This window comes from Centrocercus urophasianus, unplaced genomic scaffold (genome assembly GCF_019232065.1).
Source record: "Centrocercus urophasianus isolate 14NV4802_14NV808 unplaced genomic scaffold, USGS_Curo_1.0 seq_724, whole genome shotgun sequence".
Taxonomy (NCBI): Eukaryota; Metazoa; Chordata; class Aves; order Galliformes; family Phasianidae; genus Centrocercus; species Centrocercus urophasianus.
In genome coordinates this window covers 85,075-106,148 of record NW_024885338.1, presented here as the reverse complement: position 1 = coordinate 106,148, position 21,074 = coordinate 85,075, and the positions used below count along the sequence as shown (strand labels likewise).

Genomic DNA, 21,074 nt, shown 5'->3' with positions numbered 1-21,074 from the left:
GAGTAGAAAATGTGAGATTATTTCCTGGGCTCAGACTGCCTGCAATGGCTAGCAAGCTCCCACCAGCTTGGTGAACAAGCAGGAGACATTTTTTGCCTGCATTTGTTCAAACATCCAGCAAAGATTTCTTCAGCAAATGACCTTGTGAGAAAAACGTCTTTTTTTCTTCTAAATGCATTTGCAAAAGTGCCATCAGTGTGATAAAGAGGTGTGAAATATTTGCATGTATGCTACTTTACCTTGTACAAGGTAATCAGAAAAAAGCCATTTGCAAATGCTTGAAATTCAGCTAAGTTATGCCACAGACCCTACCAGTTGCCTGCCACAAGGTTAAAGGTAAGTTCATCTCCAGTGTAGACATTAGTGTCGTACATATTTATGACCAAAAAAGTCAAGATACAACAGCTGTTTATGAATATGTTAATTATATCTGAAGGTTGGTGGCTAATGTGTGTTCTTTCCCAAGATTATCAGTGTTCCTATTACTTAAAGAACAGAAAGAAAACCAATATTAAGATAGGGTCCATGATTTTCAGACTGAATGAAGTAGCTGTATAGTTTTCTATCTCATGTGTCTTCCTTCACCTCATCCTCTTCTGTCCTCCCATCTTTCCTCATTAGAAAAGAATAAAACACACATATTAAGACCATATAATTTCAACATAAATGTTTTCCTGTGTATTTCTCACAGCAGCTAATGCCATCTTTTTTAGTGTAGCCAGGAAGGGCAGAATGTCATTGAATCTGTTTTTAAATGTTGGGTAACTGAATATAAAATATAAGAGAGTGAGAAGAGATTTGTCAAGGGAATTGAGTCTGTGGATCTGTAAAAGAGGCTTCTTGCATAAAAAATAATGGGAAATTTAATATTGGTCTTCAAAAGAAATATTATGCAAGGTAGTAAATTCCTGAGAGAAGAAATAGTTGTGTTTTTTTTTTTTAGTGGACACAGACTGTATAGCGCATAATCTTCACCTATGAGTTCAGAAGGGCATATGCCATGCTCTTTTTGTGTACATGGAAAGCCTCAGTTTTACTGAATGCCTGCTGGCAAGTAGTGCTGTTTGGGTTAACTTCTGCTAAGCTCTGCACAGCAAAGGCTCTCTTAAGTGATAGCAGTTACCCAAAACGCTGATTTAGAGGTACAAAAATGAAGCCCTATTTCTCACTACATACACTTGTGGGGTTTTCCACCTACCAGATCCCCTATTGTTTGTTTGTTTGTTTCATTTGTTTGTTTGTTTGGTGGTTTTTTTTTTTGTTGTTTTGGTTTTTTTTTTTTTTGCTATTACCTTGCCTACTACCTCTTTAATTCTAACTGAAAAAAAATAGGAAGTATTCACTTTATGAGAAATATAGGAACAAAGTGTGGTCTGATGTTATATAGATGTGTTGATCCTCTGTTGGGTCCACCAGAAAACAAATATTAGTAGCAACTTAGCTGTAGGAGATGTCATGTTCAACACTCAAGATCAAGGTGACAGCCAGCAGCCTAGAGTTGCTCTGCTGTTGTTGCGTTAGTGATCTCTAAATAGTGATACAGGAGAGCATTTCCCATCACACAAGGGAGGTGATATCTCCCACCATGCCTCTGTGCTAAGGGAGACTAGGATATGCACTGGCTTCTTATCAGATCGTGCTTCCTGATAGGTGAAAATGCTAATAAGGATGCTGACAACCAAACTCAAGTGTATTCTGACAAAACATGCATGCCATGCACTTTCAACATGTCTTCAACAACTACACCGATATAGAAGGCAGGCATATGGGCACTGGGGAAACTGCTCTCATCCAGTAGAAATTATCTTCCTCCTTTCATTGTAGAGATGCAGATTCTGTGGCACTCTTGTTTGCATCCTGCTTCCTTCATTATCTTTAATGATGAAAGACATCTCAGAATGACATAGGCAGTCAGAAACCAGAGATGTGATTTTGTGAATGCTCCAGTCATCAATCATGCATAAGCATTAGCCAGAAGCATGGTGCAGAAGCAGAAGTTAGGACAGAGTTATTAAAGCTATTCTCATTATCTCGTGTCTTGTCTGGGAAATGCTGATTGAGAAATCGTCTTTGATGTCATGACAATTAAATTGAGTAATAAAATTAGAAAGTGTACTACATGAAATGCTTTTTACACCATCCTTGGCTAGTAAAGCACCTCACGGTGCAAAAAAATTGTACTGATCTAAAGCAAATGTGTAATGCACTGTGTGCAGAGAATACAGACAATTTAAATCCTTCTCTTTCAGAGGACAGGAAAATTTAAAAAAAAATGAAAGTGGTAAGTCTTCTCTGCATGCATCTTTTCACTCTGCCATGTTATAATTAATGTCTTTGTCACCTACTCTAAGCTTTCATTATGCTTTTTGTTCTATACAGTGCCAGTAACTATGCAGTCTCACTGCAGGGTAAAAGTAAGTCAAGAAAAATGATAAATGCATTACTAGAACATCTATTGCTGATTTTGTTCAGCCTTGAACTCTGATTGTTTGAAATGTCAGCATCAGGAGAAACATACCCACTCGCTTATGTATGTAAAACTTTTATTTAGAATGTAGCTTTATTGTTTTTTTTCCTGACAGATTTCAGGATATGCATGCACTTTTAATCTCATAACACAAATTCAATACTGCAATTACCTCTGTGACTCTTACAAAATTCTCCCATATACCAAAGAGAGAGAATAATAGCAAGCCAGAAGGAATTATATAGAGGGAGTTCCATCAAGGTTTTCTGGTGATGTTATAAACTAATAGAATGAACATCAAATTACCAGAAACCTGAGTCAAAATTATAGACCCATGGTTCAAATGAAACCTTGTAAAAATTAATATGTGAGTGTCAAATTTATAGCATTCATTTTAAAAGTTATGCAAAGGATCGTGTTCTTAAAATGTGCCTGACTGCCTCTCTTTAATGTTTGAGAGGAAGGAGTCTTCCATTATTTCTGTCTTGCAAAGTAAATCTGGTTTGATGCTCTTTGATTTGGAGACACATTTGTAAGTACTTTCAGCAGTTTAACATTCTGTAGAGTTGCTAGCCCTCTAATCCATACTCTTTAAATTATTTTTGTCCAGGCTGTGTTAAAGCCTACAATCACAGGGCACCAACTGTTCTTGTGGTTGCAACACAAGTGCAAAAAGAGATTGCATATGCCCATAGGATGCAGAAAAACTGTCATTTAAAACTACATGTATAGATGAGCTTTTGGGATATTTTCAGCTTTTCTCAAGCAACAAGGTAGAGACTGGACTAAGAAGGAACTACAGCCCTGAGAGAGGCAGATGGGGCTGTGCCAAGATTTCCCCAGGGGAATTTCTGAAGTGCTGTAGCCTGGCCATGCCTGACCCTACAAAAGATAGCCAAGCTAAGAGGTGTCCCTGAGAGGCCACATTAGAGTTGATGCAGGTGCTTTCTTTCTCAACTGTCTGCTCACACGACAGCCACATGCAAAATGTGTTTATCCTCAGATAACCTCTGAATGCCATTTCTTTAAAACTTAATTCAGTCCAAAGTGATGATTGGAGTTTGCTTGCTACCCCAAAGGATAATCAGTGAGGAAAGAAAGACTAACAATTTGCCACGCTGAAGCTCCAAAAAAACCTTTCATCCCTTAGCATGATGCATTGAAAGTGACAACTGTTCTTCACATTAGCATCTGCAGACTATAATTATCCATGTAATCTAACAGCTGGGGTAGAGGTTTTGTGATGCTTTGGGTGCAGGTTGCTTTGGAAGGCTGAAGAGTGCTTACAAATAATAGGACCTCAAAGAAGTTCTATGGCTCTCCTTGTGACAAGGCCCCCTCTCTCTCACCCTGAGCTGTTGGCAGGGCACCACGAGGCCGATGCTGAAACTCTCTACAACTGCCATTTTCCTTCTGCTGTCTGATGTCCTGCCGTTCTCCAGTCAATTTGGCTGCCTGTTTTTTTTTGTTGTCTGAGAGGCCTTTTCCTCTTCACGCTGCAAAGGGAAGCCTGCTTTGTCCTTTTTGGCATTTCCAGCCCAGGGATCTGCAGCTGGGACTGGGCAGCCAGGAGGAGGTGAAGAAAGCAAGCCGGGACCTCAGCCTGCAGGAAGAAAAGAGAGAAGCTGGCTTCACAGCCTTGCAGAGTGCTGTCTGAGAAAGAGAAAAGGGTTTGTCAGCCCCCTGCCTGGACCATAAGGGCCAGAACAGTTCCTGGGTTTAATTTATTTTACCCATTAGCTGCCTGCGGTGGCTTAAGCAGACCTGCAGCTACAAAAAGGAAGTCCACAGAGTTATTGCCCCTTAAATATTCTTTCCCTGTCATGTGTTTACAAACAGTCCTTGCTGTCACTGACACATCTATCACACAGAATTCAAGGTTTTCCTGTGTGGAGTGTTAAAACAGGAAGGAATTCAAAAGCTCCTGAATGCTTTCCGTGCTGAGGCGCTATGCATGGCTGGCGTGTCCAAAGGCTTTAACCCCTTGTAAAGTCTTTGTCTAACAAGTGCAGAGGCACAAACTTGTTGAAAACCATACTTGAAACGTCCAGAGTTTGCATCACTTGTCACATCCATGGGCTGCATGGCAGGTTGGAGAGAGTTTAAGGAGGCCACCAAAGGACAGCGATGTAGCAGGGAATCAGAATAAGAAGATTTATTAATGTATGCCAGAAACTCCCCATTAATGGCAGCCAAAAAATACCCCTTACAACTTGCTACAGATACAGGACAGCAGGATGTCCCTGTTCCTTGTAAAGGGGTTGGAGCAGATGACCTTTAAAAGTCCCTTCCACAGAATCTAAAGATTCTGTGATTCTATGATAGTATTCATTCCCTGAGATTTAATTCTAACCACTGAACAAGCACCAAATCTGCTCAGTTTGCTGAGCATGCCCAATGTGCCCTGGTGGTGGGAGGGTCTCTCCGATGGCAGAGTAATGCAGGAAGTGTGATGAAGGAAGGGCATCTTTGCCCTAACTGAGCCTTTCTGTCTTCCTTCGGGTTAGCTGTGGCGTAACAATACCATGTTAGAAATCTGAGTCTCAAAATGGAGCCCAAGATGGTTTTTTTGAGTGAGAGGCATAGCAAATGTAGCCCTGACAGCTATACAGGGGGTGATAATATAAGGAACAGACAGAGCTGAGGGTGCCAGCTGGTTATACCTTTAAGGGAAATATATATCACACATTCTGGTGCTGGGATCTGCTGTCTGCCCAGTTCTTTCAGTTTCTGACGCAGCAAGAGGCAGCAGTCTCCCCAGCTTCCTACTTTCTCAGCTGACACAGAAGACAGGGACAGCTTTCCCTGAAAATAAGCATCAGCAGTAACATGCATCTATTATGTCTGCTACTGAGTCACAAACGTCTTTTGTATAGAAACAACTGGCAAGTGAAGAGCACTGTTCAAAAGATGCTTTCTCTCCTTGAATTGGCTGTAGGGTGCCTGGGCTATTTTAGGGATAACAGTTACTCTTTGTTCTTAGTTCTGCTTGCTATCGCCAGGGCTGAGAAGGAGATTTGTCTCATGGAGAGCTGAGCAGTGAGTCAGCAATGGAGTCAGGGAATGACCCCGGCAGCATTGCATCCTAGTTTCCTTTTCCCAACCCTACATAGTATCCCAGAGAATTTTGAAGTCAGAGGTGCAACATGAAACCCTGGGAAAATTAATAAGCAATATCTGCAGTGGCCAATTTTTTACAGTACTGAAACTGCCAACTGAGACTTCAGGAGACAAGGGCATATTTCAACTGAGCAAGATATCAATTAAATTAATTTCTCCCCCCAAGTGCTGCACATGCCTAGTTCCAAGATATTCTACCAAGAAAACAAGAACCAGATCACATGAGTGTTTTCCATCTAGATTTTGTCCAAGCTAGAGACATTAAAGAAATCTTCAGGGAAAATAAAGAGGCAAGGAAAATTGGCTTACTCTTCCCACTTTTTGCTTTAGTAGAAGGATTTGCAAGGAAATGAAACTTCAAGCTATATTTCTTAATCCCAAGGCCCATAGCAAGCTGTCACTCTGTGTTTTCCCATGGAATTAGGTAAACAGAGTATACTTGGCCTTTAATAAATGAGAAAATGTACACACGAAAGAGCACTTGATTAGAAGTGACAAGAGAAAGAGCAGAATGATCCAGAGGAACAAATAAAGCTGTGATATTTTATAATAATGTTCCCTAAAAATATTACAGATTTTTTTCTCGCTATTGTAAAGTTCCCCGAATACATTCTTCCAGAGCTTGAATTGTGTTCCATCAATGTTTCTATTGCTCTTGATCAAGACAAGGAAACCACCTCAAATTACAACTGGAAGTCACTTTAAGAAATTGTTCTCTCATGTTTTCTTTCAAGGTGAGTACAAATTTATGTTCTGAGAAGCCTAATTAATGTTAACTGCCTATGGAGAAATGATGGGCTTGCTTGTTTCAGCTGTCCCTAGGGGTATGCCCTTCCCAAAAGAATTAAGCTGCCACTGTGTGCATCTGATGCTTAATGAGTTGAGGTGTTATTACCCTTGGGTAGAGGTGGAATAAAATTGAGTCCAAGGCCTTTCCATTCATTTTGCTAATTATTCTCTGCATTCATTGCACACAGAAGAAATGATGACAGGCTCCCTGTTGTGCAAGATTTGGACACTTCACACTTGAAACATAAATTGAACTGATTATCTCTACAACATTATTGTCACATTTGTGAGTTTTTGTGTCAGGAAAACAATAAGCTGTGAACTGCTCTATTTCCAGTCTGTCATCCCTCTGGGGATAGGAAGGAAAACCCTTTCTTTGTATGTTCTTCTTCAGTTTCATATCTAGATCATATTGGCACACAGTCTTAAATTAGAGGTAGATTCTCCTCTCCTCTCTCCAAATGTGTAAACAGACATCACTCTGAAACATCAGAGATCCTCAGATCATGTTTCTAAAAATTAGCTTCTATTCACCTGTACCCATGCTTACTGGTTAAAAGCAAGAGGCAAAATGCTGAGATGTTGTAAGCACCTTCTCTTGGCACTGCCTGCTGGGGAGCCCAGTGCAGGAAATCTCTTGATGAGTTGGTTTCTCATATGTATTATTGTCTGCAAAGAGACCTCAAGGGATTTGAGTTCATGCCGTAGACAGGCACAAAGTCTGGAATGTTTTCATCTTCCCCTCTTTTAACTTAATTGTTCTTGGTCATAGGGAAGAGGAGTTCTTTACTGTTGGGATGCTCGTGTCCTGGGGACATATATCCCATGAGGATATATTCAGCTGCTGATCCAGTTGCACTGCACATGCATTTCTTCATATTTCTGTAGCACTGTCCCTTCTCCATTAGGATAGGGCCTTAGGAAAACCCAGCACTGCCCCAGATATGAAATCAAGACTTAACAGTCACCTCTTCAGCCTGTATTTTTCCAGAAATGCCCCATATTTGTGTATGTGCATGTATGTGTATACGAGCAAACTGAAAACATGCAATATACATGCACACCTTCATGTTACAGGTAATAAAAGCAAGCTGCTGAGACACACTAAATTCTGGTGTTACAAGTCAATAACTTAGAGAAATTTGTGGTTGTCATAAAACTTGAAATGTTTACGATAAATATTTCTATTTTGAAGAAAGATTTCAGAACATTCAGATTAAACGGGTTTTTTTTTTGTTTTGTTTTTCTGGTTTTTTTTTGTTTGTTTTTTTTTTTTTTGTTTTTTGGTTTTTTTTTTGTTTTTTTTTTGTCAAAAATCTCCCAAAGATAACAAAAAAAATCTTGTATAGAACTGAACAAACTGGAGCCATCTCATACATGAACTTTGAATTGGCTCTTACTTATCTGCCTTGGATATGTGAAATAAACAAATGATTTGTTTTATTAAGTGTCTTGTCTGGCTAATGGCTGCAGCACTAGCATGTGAAAGAGACTATGTAAACCAGGGGACTAGATTTATCCTTCAGCTGTGCTCTAGTAAGGAAGACAATGTTGAAAGTGGTAACATCTGTGTTGTGTGGCAAAGACAGCATAAAAGATGGCTGTAAACTTCACAAACTACAAAAACTAGGGAAGTGTTTAACATCTGCATTCCCATTTTGTGATAATATGACTGTGTTCTTGAAAGAAATAAACTATAATTCCAGAATTTAGAAATAAGGCATTATTCCAAAGCCTCCCAGAATCTCATAACCTTGGCCAGTATTAACATGGACTTCAGGATAATTATTCCTGGAAAACTTTGGAAAGCAGAACATACATGCAAATTATTTTAAAAATAGTGGCTTCTAATCCTGGAGTTAAAGAGCTTACTTTGGTATATTAGGACTGAATCTTAGGATTCAGTTTTAGGATTGGCAAATTTTGAGGTAATTTGGGAAGAGAAATCTTAATGGGATCCACATGCTCTTAGCACTGGTCCATGTGTGTTTCCACCAGAACATAGCTATCTCTTGACAGACATGCACCAGACATGTGCAATCTGCTTTTGGGTTGAAGGGGCATTGACAATCGTGAGAAGACAAGCTGGCCACAGCATGGAGCGTGGGACTTTTTCTTAGAAAATCTTTTTGCTGCAAAAGCAATTTTGTTGCCTAAGTACAAGCTGTTCATTGTTGTTTTGTGCTGTATGTTAGAAAGATGCAGCCAAATACGTAGACATGGGGACGTGTCATGCCCACTCACCAATTCGCAGTCCTAGAAACGAAGTGTCTCTATGTGAAACGGCCACAGTCCTCAGGGTGTAACCATGTACCAAATTTTGAGAAACTGTTTCTTGAAACAGTCACTACACTTCATTTCTGAAGTAAGGAATACTAAGGCAACTTCTGGAGCTGAGATGAAACTGCAGAATGTTCTTTGTACGTCTGCTAAATGCCTTCCAAATTGTTGCTACTCCAAAAAAAATGAAAATAGAGATCACATAGAGCTGTTCTTCTATGAAAATTATTACAGCTTCTCAATCCAGATGCACTCTTGGCCTGCTTAGACTGTATTTATTCAAAGCCACCGTAATAAATGTAGTGTTCATGAAATGGGCTACTTACACTACCCACTGACATTAAACCATTCATAGTAACAGTGTCCAACAAACAAGTACATAATAATTTTATTGATAAAACCAGACTCAATTACTTTGCACACCATAGTTACAGTGTACTTAGCACTTGACAAGATATAGTTTGGTGACTTCTTTCTATGAAAAAGACTGTAGAAGTAACTGTAAAAAAAAGTGTTGCAGGACTCATTGAGCAGACAGGGTAGTTAGCTAGCTATGTTCTATAGGATTTTTGTATCATGGGATTTATATCTTCTATGGACCAGCTGCTAAAACATGCTTTACTGGGACGTTACCAAAATCCTCCTGAGGGGCAAAGTAATACAACAGTCAAATAGGTTCAAGGAAGAGGAGGAAAGTTTTCCCAGCAGGAGCCACTTCAGAGTTGAGAGTTATGCAGTGGTGAGCACATTTATAAGGGAAGTGGTATTACCTCCATCAGGCATACAAATATTGTTCTCTCATGCACTTTTGCATAGTTTTACCAGATTGTTGTGCTAGTCAGGGACATGAGACGTTCCCTGCCATGTCTCCCAACATATATGTTGACTTACATTCTCTCGTGAACTCTCATATTTGATAAGACACCCTCTTATACATGATTAAGAACTGGAAATGCTTCTCCTTGCCTCAGTAGGTGTCCCTCTTTGTCAGCAGTGAGCAAGACCAGAGCTTGTGGGAATACTTGGCAGCTTGTTCAAAACTACGTGTACATCAGATACAAAGATTTGAATTGCAGTATTAAAAGCAACATTTGACCGGAGTGCCTGGTGTTGGAATCACTGATAAAAGCAAGAGTGTTGCCTGTTTATTTTCCGGTTGAGAACATTTTGTAGGCTTTCTGTCTCTGTTGATAGTTATGAATGTGTTGCTTCTTTGAACAAAGAACACAGACCTGGGACTCTTCATTAGGGAAGAATGATATACAGTATGCAGATGCTTTGCATGACATTTCTTGGCTGAGAAAGGTTCAGTACTCTTGGAAGAGGCCCTGCATGCAAAATACCAAAGCTATCCCAGTACTCAAATAAGGAATCCAAACTTAAAGGAATTTTAGATAGCTCATTCACCCTTAATTAGCTTGTATCCACTGAAGACATAATACGCTGTAACTCATTGACTGAACATGAAAGGCAACAAATTGGTCAATTGAGAGAAAGCAATCCAGTGCCTAATCTGTCTTCAGGAGACAAGGCATCTGCTTCTCAAGCAGAGTTGCACCCAGAGGGGCTGAGGGGTTATTTCCAAGCTGACCCTGTGCACCGTCTGGCAACAAAAGCAGCAAACAGCCCGTTGTGCTGCAAGGATCCTGCCACGAGCCAACTCTGGTGTGCTTCTTTTGCCCTCCCATGCCCACCCAAAATGCACACCTATTTCCTACATGTTTGAAAGACCCTGGATCCAAGCAGCAGATGTTCTTATTCCCTTGCTAATGTCCTTCCTGCCTCAAAGTACCTTTTTTGCCCCTAATTCTCCATCCCACTCCACCATTTGCAGGAGCTGGGAAGGGAGAAATACAGTTAAGCAAAGTGATTGCATCCGGCCTGCATGGTACTGGAGCAGCTGTCTTTTTCCTGGGCTTTGAGGATTTTTCCATATATCCTGCTTCCAGCTGTTTAGCTGTCAGGGCTGCTCAAATGCTGATGCTATTTACTCAAATTTGTGTGGAGGAAGCTCTCTACATAGCTTGTTCTGCTAATGACATGTATGTCCCTCAGTTCAGTAGGTCTGATGAGACTTATCATCTTTGCTTTTGGGCACCATGCAGATATCCAAGATAGACACTTTTCTTTGATTTTAAAGGAAAAGGTCAATTTTTAATATTTTTCTCTCTTTTTTTTTTTAATTCTTAAAAAAAGAAAATAATGAAAACCTTTTGTTAACTTTACCAACTAATGCAACTAATCCAGTGAGAAAAAAACCAATATATTGTTAGTCTTATTCCTTTTCTTGATAGATTTCTAAGAATTTGAATGCTTGTACTGAATGCTAGCCAATTGCTTTCCTTTGAATCTAAAATTATTGAAATAGCAACCGTGACCTTCAGCTAACTCAGAGTAGCATCACCAAGCTTTAGCCAAGTCTGCTCTATAGCTCTTCTCTAGCAAAAGGGAACTGTATTACAAGAACAGTGCTCACATGCCATTTTTCTTTTCAGTTTTACTGCCAGAAATATCACAGTTATGTTTCAAACATCTGCAATCATTCCTGAGAGTCTTGTGATGCTGAAATGCTCAGCGGTTTTCCAAGTCAAGTCTGCAAATTCTGGAAACCTTGAAACTCCTTTTAAAATCAGTTTACTAAGGCCTAACTTGCATTTGTATGCCTACCTCCAAGCTTCTTCAGCTTATCCTAAGAACAGAATACCATCTTTGAGAGTTAATATGCTTGAACACTGAACAAACTTGCTTTCGTTGTGACTGACAAAATATAAATTCATCTAGGTTATGTAACGGAGACAGCAGTGGGCACAATTTTTCCCATAAGGAAGACGTGGCTTGAAAATTCCTCATTAGTATAATGTCTCTGCCCAATGTGATATTAGATTTCTTGAACACTGAATGAAATCATCTTAGTCAAATGGGAAATAAAAGAGGCCTTGACCAGGTCCACTATATTACAGAAAAGTTGTGTTATGCTACTCTGGAGCAAAAAGATGTGACAGTTCAAATGGTTTTGAGTTTGGAATTTCATTGGACAGACACTTGATTACTTTATTTTGAGGGTGGTTTTTTTCCATTTCCTCATTCTGATGCTAATTATACAAGCGTCTTTGTCCACATGCTTTTACCTCACTTGGAAAGGAAAATGATTTGGGCTTGTTTATACCTGTGTGTTCCTAGCAACTTATGGCAGTGCATGCCATTACCCTTCATTAGTGTGATGAATACTGAGAGCAGTGTGTATGCTCAAAATTCTCTGCAATGTTTCAGACATTAACATAAACCAGCAAGTAGGGCTGTCTGCTGCTCTGAGAACATGCAGCAGTTTGCATGGTTACTTGTGCACATACAGTGTCAGAGCCCAGCTGAAAACAAGTCTAAGTATCATTTTGCCCGCTTCATGCACGCAAAGTGCATTTTAACAGCCTTTGTGTTAGTTACTACATATGTCTAGCAGCTGGAAGTGAGACAGGGAAACAAACTGTACAGAAGAGCCATAAGGGAGTGATTGAGGAATACTTTCTATGTGAACAGCAGAAATAAAACTACAAGTAGAAACCACAGTTACTCTAACACTAATTCTATCTCAGCACCACACAGATTTCCCATTAGCTATTCTCCATGCTTGGCTTTCTTTTCACCCCTGACTTTTGATAAGAGATCAATTGCTGTACAGCTGTTCATCTCACTGGGATTCTAATATAGACTAGATTCCAAAGGGGCCTCATGAAAGCAGTTTATATTACAATATTCTGTCCCATACAGATTGGTTTGTTTTGTTTCTTCTCCTATGGAAATAAGCATCATGTAAAGATGGAAACGATTTAGTTTTTGTCTTGTTCCCAGATGCTATTAGATGGTGTTCTTGCTGGGAGATGTCAGAGATAGAGCTTCCAAAGATCAATAACATTTTTATATACTTTGTGAAAATAAGTGATGAGGTTAAGAAAGAAGTCTAATTTGATGTAACATCAAGTATTAGACTTGATGATTCATTCACAGTTCCAGACTGCATTTTCTTAGACCTTTAAGTCACTTTACCACAAGACTCAAATCTGTAGGACAAGTATTCAGATTAATTCCCTTAAATACACAGATAAGCAAATTCAGAACCAATGTAGAGCTGAAGTATATTAAAGAAATCTTTCCTGAAAGATTTCTTAACAGACATTTATTTTTTTTATGGTGAAATATATATGCAGACATGTTAGCAACAAAACCAAAAGTTTACTACCACTGAGTTGCTGGTAAAGTAGAAGAGTGAACTAGTAAAAAGGTTGGAATTTATTTCTATCTTCATTGTTTATCATCAACAGAATTTTTATTAAGATGGCAGGACTGTCAAAGAACAGCCTCTTGTAAGATAATATTTATGAAAGCTATAATCATGTAGGTGATACCTAATCACAGATGATTACCTAGTCTGGCCAGGAATTGAATGAGGTCAGTGAAAAACAACTGAATTATCACAGTTGGAAGTAATTTTGGATCAAGCCATCATGTGTTGATTTGGTCTAAATTAAATAGAATTTAATTATAACAGGTTTGGGATTTCAGACAGAAAAAAACTGAGAAAGTAAGGGTACAGGTCAGTGAAAACACTTGGACTGGAAAAAAATAGTCAATTTAATTATCTCAAGGACAGGAAAACTATCAGGACTTATTTTGGGGGAAAAAAAAATCCAAGTAGAAGTTTGAGATTACATAACACAAGCAAAGAAAATAGAAAACTACAACATTATAGAAATTCAAATTACAGAATTGTGTATTGAAATGTACGTGGTTATTTTCATAGAATCACAGAATCACCAGGGTTGGAAAAGACCTTCAAGATCATCCAGTCCAACCATCCACCCATCACCAATAATACTCACTAAACCATGTCCCTCAGCACAACATCCAAACATTCCTTGAACACCTCCAGGGTTGGTGACTCCACCACCTCCCTGGGCAGCCCATTCCAGTGCCTGACCACTCTTTCAGAAAAGTAGCATTTCCTAATGTCCAGCCTAATTCTTCCTGGCACAGCTTGAAGCCATTCCTCTAGTCCTATCACCAGTTACAGGAGAGAAGAGGCTGACCCCCAGCTCACTACATCCTCCCTTCAGGTACTTATAGAGAGCAATAAGGTCTCCCCTGAGCCTCCTCTTCTCCAGACTGAATGATCCCAGCTCCTTCAGCCACTCCTCATAAGGCCTGTGCTCCAGTCCCCTCATCACCTTTGTTGCCCTTCTTTGAAACCACTCAATGTCTTTCTTGCAGTGAGGGGCCCAAAACTGGACACAGTACTCAAGGTGCAGCCTCACCAGAGCTGAGTACAGGGGGACAATCACTGCCCTGTTCCTGTTGGCAACACCGTCCCTGATGCAAGTCAGGATGCCTTTGGCCTTCTTGGCTACCCAGGCACACTGCTGGCTCATGTTCAGATGAGCATCAACCAATACCCCCAATTTTATCTGCTATATTATATTAATTATATTTAATATTGATATTTAATAAAATAAAAAATATGTAACGTTAGTAGGAGCCATTGAGAGAGCATAGAGAACAGTTGCCCTCTAAAAATGATTTTCTATTGGCTTATTCAGATAGATTTCAGAAACTTGTCAACAAACACATTCTGTGTGCTTGGCAGTATTAACACACTAGATGGTGTTAACATGAAAATAAAAAGGAAAAGTGCTGTCAGCAGGAGATGATTGCTCTAGACCAGGAATAACATAACCAATTATCTTAGCCCAGCTGATATTCCGGGCTAACTAATCACTGAAATTGCAGAAGGAAAAGAATCCAGTTCCATGGAAAGCAGCTTTCAATACATGTATAACAAAGATTGTGTGCTTTATTTCCCTCCAAACTCCTTTTCCTTAGCATTAGACAAAAACGGACTGTTCCAGCCCCACATTTTGAGGTGAGTCTGTTTCCTCCTTAGTGAGCACTGTTGAGTCACCTGGCAATCTCACCTGATTTCAATGATGTGGAGTTCATGAGGAACAGCAGTGAAACTGGGTAGGGATTTCTTTGTGCGGGAGGCATTTCAGTGTCTGGAGAAAGGGTGGCTGCTGGATGGAAGAGGGAGTAGGTGATTTCCTTAAGCAAATCACAAGGGCTTAATATTTTCTTGTTTGGTTGTTGTGTAGTGGTTTAGAAAATGTTAAGATCAATTGAATTAATTGTGTGAAGTATTTCACAAATGGTAATTGAAGTCTCTTTTAGGGAGTTGAAGCATCTTAAATTATAAAAGTAAGATAAAAACTTTGTCCCTTATTGTATTTCCAATATACTTTGAAAATAGCTCCACGTTTATTTGTGTAGAACAAGATTATTTTTCTAGATGTAGAAACTATTGAAGCATGCTCTGTAGCCCTTTCGCAGTTAAAGTGTGACTTCAGTTTTTTGATTGAAAGCTGTTTTCAGCTGCTTTTGGTGTTCACATCTCTGTTTTTTAAACAGGGTCCTAACTAATGTGTCTGGGTGAAATGAGTTTGATAAGGAAGATGGATAGATATAGAATTCCTGGAGTGCAGTTACGGAAAGGAATTTTATCATTTGGCTCTAAAGCATCTCAGTTGTAAAACTACATACACAAGGCTATCTTTTGTAAGTGCTGATATGCCTGTAAGGTGTGATGTTATGCAGTGGTGATGTGGAGAGGTAGCTTTCTGTGCCCAAATAGCAGCGTAGTGATCCTGTATGGGTCTTGCTGTCATAAATGACTAACTGTTCCTGTGCTCTGGGGGTGCTACAAGGTCCAGGGGTGTGGGAGGAGCAAGGAGAACTGTTGAAGTGCAAGGGTAGCTCCTAGAGAGCAGTGAGTCTCTTTCCTCATGCAAAACTATGTAGGCAGTCCACTATCCTGCTGCAGGGTGGGCTGAATCCTTGAGAGGAGGGGAAAGCAAAATTAGTACTTTCTCTTCCATTACAGGCAGCATAGGTTACACCTCATAAAAGTTCAAAGTAGATAGCCTCACCAAGCAGATCAGCCTCTGAATTCAAGCTGTAGTGTTGCTGACCAGCTTCTTCCAAGCTGTGTTCCTTACTTCTCTCTCCCCACCTCTGTTTCCTCACAAAAGGCTAAGCAATGTGACATTTACCTGCAGGGTGAATAGTAGTAGAGGTGAATTGTCAAGTTTCTGGTGAGCGTTTGAACATAGAAAAATTTTTGTGCCTGTACATTGTCTTTAGAAAGCTGCAATTGTTTCCTCAGGAAATGGTTCTCTAAGTAGGAAACCTGCAGATGTATGCAAGTGTAGAGGTGATAGCAAAGCTGGTTGATACCCTGCCTTCTGTGCAGTGGTATCTGAGCCTCTCAAAGAAAAGCCATAGCTCTGTGAAAGGTCATGGCTTTGCACTAAAATGGTTGCAAAAGGGAGGGAAAGAGGGGACAGGAAGATGCTGTTACTGTCTGTAATTCATACAACTTCTAAGCTTCTTTGTGTGGGAAGAAATGGTTGTCCAACATGCATCCTAAATCTGATGAAATCATAACAAGGCTCATAAGGCACAACTATCCTATAACTTCAAATAAAAAAAAAAATCTGATGGTGAAACAATGGGGAGACTGATGGCATTAATAAATTGATCTTTCCATGATAATCATAGCTGGAAAGGAGTATGTGTCACAAAGGGTAAGATGTTACACTTCTTGCAACTCAAACTGGATGCTATACTGAAGTCACTAGGACAAACAACTTAGTAAAAAGCAGAAGGTACATGCAAAGTTGCTAACACTTGTACTTCATACGGTGCATACTCACACCAAGACGAGTGAAAAAAAGGCATGGAATGGGATTTTTAATCTGATTCCCCATGAGGATGAAGAAATCCAACCTCTTTGTTCAGATCCTTGTATAGCCATCCATACTTTCTAAATAGCTGAAATATGCTGACAGATGGATCAAGAGAAATTGAATATATTGGAGAACTGCATAAACTCACAGGCTAAGCATGAGATTTAGTCTAACGAATGCAAGATCAGCTTGTAATGCAGATGAGAATACTGATTATACTGTGATTACCATGCTTGAGTATTTCAGTGCACATGCCTGTTTCCAGCTGAAGTCTGAAATAGTTTTCTATCCATTTTGTAAGGAATGCCCATGTTTTATTTATTTAGACGAGTGGTTAGAATCCGACTGTTACATACAATAAGAGTGGGAGATGGGAATAGAGATGTAAATGTCTTGATTCAGTTCAGAGCCATTCATACTCCTTCCATTCTTAAATAGGAAGGCAGTGAAAGGTGTGGGGTGGCTTACTGGTGTAGCTCTGTCTTGTGCATTGTTGAACAGATCAGCCTGTGCAGAAGATAGCTTGCTCTCCTGAGTCACACCTATGGCCTGGCTGCACCCTTGCTTGGTGGGAGGAGAATGCGCAGCTCAATTAAATGCTGAGACTGTAATCCAAGCTCCTTGTATCTGCTGTGTGTGCTTTTATGGAGCTGGTTCTCACTGCTGTTAGCACTCTTGATTGGCCTGGGTGTGTTTTCTTCGCTGCAGGAAAACCACTTAGGCTGTGAATAGTTTACTTATTTCTACTCTGTAGAGAAATGGTTTTAACTCCCATGTTGAATCTCTAAGATGCAGGCTTAGGAGGTCTGATGTAGCTTGTCTTGACCTTGTGTGGAAAGCAGCATCCTTTACTGGCACGGGTGCCATGTGCTAAATACTCTGCATTGCTGCAGTGACAGAGGTGTGTTCTGATGTCTTTATGTTGCTGTGGTATCTGAAAGCCACGGGCCATTAGTCAGGTGACAGTTTGTGCCTAGATACTGCTGTGATTGATGCCCTATAAATACTTGAGAGGAAAGAGGTGAGAGGGGGAGGGATAGGCAGATAGAAATGCCCTTATTCCAGGAGTTGGCCATCATGTGTATTTGACATAAAAGTTAAGGTGACTAAAAATTAATTCTAATCAACTGAACTCAGCACAATAAAAAAGAGGAACTAAAGTAGAAAGCTCCCTTTCTTGAATTGTGACATCAATAGTAGCCGATTAAAATCGTCAGGAAATACTTGGGCATGTGGAATTATTAGAGCATACAAAGGGAAGAGCCTGTCTGAGGTTTAAAGTGTTATGTTAGGACCCAGGACTTGATCACCCTGAGGACTTCTTATGCCACTGTAGTCAAGTCACTTATTGTATGGGAACTGTTGAGTCACGGCCTGAACCTCTGATTGATCACCTGAGGCGAGCCATGAGTCAGCCAGAGGAGCACAGGTGGAGGCAATCCTAGACCTATTTAAGAGCTGGCTACCAGTGGGGAAGGATCTCTTCTGGAGATCTGCTCTGCTGGAGTTTTGTAAATGAGTCAAGGATATGGGTAAGTTTTCCATCCATTCTCTTTTTGCTATCATAATCTGCTTTGCCAAACTCTCTTGTTTATTTCATAATTATAACATCTTAATATTCATTGATTATACACTTATCGCCTGTTTCCCTTTTTAAACATAGGTAACTTTCCACACAGTTACCTGGTAAAAGGTATTGTTTTTCATAGTGAAAGTGCATTGGCTACTATAATAAATTCAAGTACTATGTCTAGTAGAAGATTCTTGCTAAGATAAGTAATTACCTGTGATAGAAAGACAAAACAGTGTTTGTCCCTCTCATGTTTGCTCTGCGCAAGGCATTTAGTGCCAATTATGACCAGATCTCAAAAAAAAAAAAAAGTCACTTAGAATCAGATATGCAAGGATAGCGTTTCTGCTGGTTTCCTTTGTGCTGGAAAGCCCTCTGTGTAGGGAAGGGCCTGGGGCTGAGCAGACTCCAACAGCATCTCCTTAAAATAACTATCAGTCTGAGATGGGAAACTTGAAACAGATTTTGAGAAAGCTGTACACAGTTGTTCAGTGCATTTAGGATGAGACCTTTTGGAATAGGTGCTGCCCAACTCAAGCAATGAGTAAAGTATGAGGCAAGGGCCATCCAGGTCCTCTTGCAAAGGAGTGGTAAATTCCCTGTTTATTTTACCTTACCATTTTCAGGCCATCTTTTTTTGTGGGGCACAGGCTATTTTTTCTGTTAGTACAAGATGGTTCTGCAAAACATGCCAGTGATTCAAAAAAGCCAAATATCATTTTCATGTCTACAACTTCTTGTGTGTCTAAAGGGAGGCTGATGCTGTGCAGTAAACATTTATTCTTTGATATTTTGGTATTGTTGCCAAAATATGCAGTGTTAGTGATGGCTTGCTCTCTGTTATTGAACAGCTGGGGGTAGTTGTGTAGGGGAACAGTTTGTTCAGGGCTGGTGATTGAGCACCTGGGGAAGGGGTGTGGCTGGATGAGGGAGCACAGGCAAATTGTTTGCACCTGTGTTCTCAGGGATCAGAAGATCCAGGTTGGAGTCACCCTGGGCTCATATGAGTGCCAGCCACCGAAGAGAGTGTACCTCTTGCACCTAGGCTGCTTCCTGAGGAGTGCTGCAGAGCCAGAGAGCGCCTTCTCCAGTTGGGTGAGTTCCATTCTTCTTTCTGTACAGGACTACTAGCCTACATGCAGATACTTTGCCTGGCATCACTGAGAACCTGTCTGAAGCGATTTTGCTTTTTTGTGTGTAGAACAACTGGCAAGCTAAATTCTATTCTGCTCTTGACTGCTTTGAATGTTGCTGCTTGATGTTCAAGTGACCTGATTAGTTTCAGGTGTGATGTAGAGAAGAGAAAGGGCTCATGTTTCTGAAAGCATTGCAGTATATAAAATGGATTAGCATATAATTCACAGCACTGTATTGGGAGCTGTCTTCTACTATCTGATATTTGATTGCTATATTTTTCTGTGTAAATCGATGAATGTTGTGGCAGATGCCTTCCATTAAGCTTTGCTTTTTGTTTTTCTGATCAATTCTACAGTAAATGAACAAGTGTTTTTCTCTAGCATGTCTACACCACTAAGTCAAAATGGGTTCTCGCTCCAGGTTAAGTAAATTAGTCAAAAGCTTAGACAGGATATGATCACAGCATTGGTTTGGGGGTTTTCTTGGTGTTTCTTTTCCGCATGCTATTATATCTTTCTGTATCATTAGGCTGCAGAGTAGATATTTACCTGGTTTGAAAGGTATCTGAATTTGTCAGCTGCATGTTACAGTTGCATTCCACTTTGTCTCCATTAGCTGTCTTACAATACTGTTACTTCTCAGGCAAAGTGTCTTACTGTTGTATCTTGTATTTATGCATTTTTTTTTTTCTGTGCTAATTTGATGTTTGATAAATCTTTTTTGGCAAACACATTCCATCAGTTTCTTACTAATGTTGGACTAAGTGCTTTCAAATAATCTGGTTGGTTTTTTTTGTTAGTAGTTGAGGAACTGCTGTACTGAAGTAGCTGTGTCAATTTCTAAGAAAGGAGTAAGTTTATCTAATCTATAGCCAAGGTCAGGATTTTCAATCGCAGTAGGTGGTCACTTAGATTGCATTATGGATCACTTAGCACTGCCTCTTGAAGAAAGAAAAAATCAAAACCCTTAGGGTACAACTACTTTCAGTTAAGAAAGTTACTAGACTATTTTTGAAGGGGACAGAGTGCTAATCCTGTCACAGAAAAGAGGAGAATTTGTCTGCTTATAATATTCTGCAATTAGTTAACAATGATTAGCCAAAAAAGCAGATGAGGGTACTCAGCTTCTGAGACAGACAGGTGTGTTTCTCAGTGCTACAAAGAGTAAAAACCTTGCAGTAATTTGTTTGAAATTCTGCTTTTGCTTGAGAGCTGGTTATAAGGATATGTGCTTTCTTTCTCCTTCCTTTGTATAAGGAGAGCAGGGGACCATGTCAAGGATAAGGTCTACTACCTATGTTGTCTTGGCTCACTGCTGTTGGAAAATAATGTGGCTTTGTGTTCTGTACTGCTTACCTTTTGTGGAAGCCTCTACTATTGCATCTTTGCTTCTGGGAGCCTCCCTTCACATGTTACCAAGCATTGGGTGCTACTGGCAGGATTTCTTACTTGGAGAAAGCATTTAGGCAATGCTGTCAAAGGTCATGTTGTTAAGAAGCCTTCTGTGCTCTTCATAGGTATCTCATGGACTTTGGCACATAGTTTTCTTGTGTCCCATCCTGTGAAGGCTCTTTGGTAGTCTCAGTATAGCAGGTGGCTTTTACTTTTCCATTGATGGACATTTCTGTACAAATGAACAAGTCATTCATTGCTCTTTGCAGAAAGCCAGTAGTTTTCTTTGCTATGCTTGTATCAAAGTGCTATAGAGAACCATGAGGGAAGTGAGAAGTCTCATGGAATAAAAGTGATAGCTGAGCTTTTCTCGGGTAATGTTCACCCTGACTGTTTCTAGGCCAGGGGAGGGATAACTGAGGGACCTGTGCTGTGAATGTGGAGTGGGTGGAATATCTAGGATAGTCCTTAGGCTCAGATTCATGCTAATATAGCTGCAGCTAAAGTCTATTTTCAGGACTGAAATTCCT

At 40.0% G+C, this 21,074-nt stretch overlaps 1 long non-coding RNA gene across 1 annotated transcript in view; it reads left to right on the top strand.

Annotated features, from left to right (window-relative positions):
* Positions 1 to 19,102, top strand: part of LOC122170586 — a 53,040-nt gene extending 33,938 nt beyond the window's left edge. Inside the window, exon 3 of the long non-coding RNA XR_006171801.1 lies at positions 18,982 to 19,102. This is a non-coding gene — a long non-coding RNA (uncharacterized LOC122170586). The remainder of the gene's footprint in view (positions 1 to 18,981) is intronic.
* The last annotated feature ends 1,972 nt before the right edge of the window (positions 19,103 to 21,074 follow it).